The following is a 1,135-nucleotide window of genomic DNA, read 5'->3' on the forward strand; positions in this document are numbered from 1 at the left end:
AGAGGGAACACAAGCAGGGGGAGTGGGAGAGGAAGAAGCAGGCTCACAGCAGAAGAGCCTGATGTGGGGCTCGATCCCATAACGCCGGGATCACGCCCCGAGCCGAAGGCAGACGCTTAACCGCTGTGCCACCCAGGCGCCCCCGGAACAACTATTTAAAGACACCAGCTACCCAGAGTCTCTGTGCAGTGGCTCATTTTACATGCATTTAGATTCATTGCTTTTGACACTAATTGCACCAGCTGAGTGGATATTTGCCCAGCTTCTGGGCTCGCAAAGATAGCCTGAGATGTGCAGTGTGCAAAGCTGAATTAACCCACAAGTGCTCCGTAAAATGGAATGGTGAGCAGGGTCCTACGAACGCCAGAGAATGCAGAACAGCGGGGACGATTCACAGAGCTCAGGCCCAGATGCACTGTCCTGATTTCCGAAGAGCAAGAGCGCGAGACAATTTCCTTAGCACGTCCCACCTCTCAATCTAGGCTGACAGGTGTCTGGAAGCTCTGTGTGCGTGTGTCAGATTAAATGACGTTGAGACAAACTGAGTTTGTTGATTCCCTGGGATGAGGCAGAGAGGCCTCTGGGCTTAGTCTAATTGCTCCAACCTCAGGGACGTCTCTGGCGCTTGGACTGGGCGGCTGGCTCCTTCTCTCGGCACCCGTGAGCCCGTGCTTTAAGCCTGGCTAATTTGCCCTTGGTGAATCCTTGTTCTGTAAATGTGTTCGTGAGGCTATCTCTCCGTTCTGCCTCTTCAACCAGGTTCCCAGGTATCCAAGGGTTTCTCACTGGTCAGCGCCCCCTGAGCTTTCCAAGCACCACACCAGGGGCAAAGGCTGAACAGGATTTCATAGGCGAAGCACTCCGCATAGGCACTGCTCTTTTAGTCCGTCCTAATAAATGCTGGCCCCTCTCCCTTCCGGGCCCAGCATGCAAACACTGTCCACAGCTCAGGATTACTTGGTTTCTGTAACTAAATCTGGGGACAATCTTGGCTGGGATGGACTTTTGCTCCTAACGGCACTCAAGTACTAAGAGCTATAAAGGTATCAGGCAGTAGTTCTGACGTCTGCCATACGTTAGAAACACAAGGAGAGCTTTTAACAATTTAGACCTCCAGGCCCTTCTCCTAAGGATT

At 52.3% G+C, this 1,135-nt stretch overlaps 1 protein-coding gene across 4 annotated transcripts in view; it reads right to left on the reverse strand.

The window, feature by feature from the left end:
• CPXM2 (carboxypeptidase X, M14 family member 2) overlaps window positions 1-1,135 on the reverse strand; it is a 146,560-nt gene that overhangs the window by 28,070 nt on the left and 117,355 nt on the right. The gene's annotated exons all lie outside the window — the stretch shown is intronic.

The sequence above is a fragment of the Ailuropoda melanoleuca genome, chromosome 6 (genome assembly GCF_002007445.2).
Source record: "Ailuropoda melanoleuca isolate Jingjing chromosome 6, ASM200744v2, whole genome shotgun sequence".
Lineage (NCBI taxonomy): Eukaryota > Metazoa > Chordata > Mammalia > Carnivora > Ursidae > Ailuropoda > Ailuropoda melanoleuca.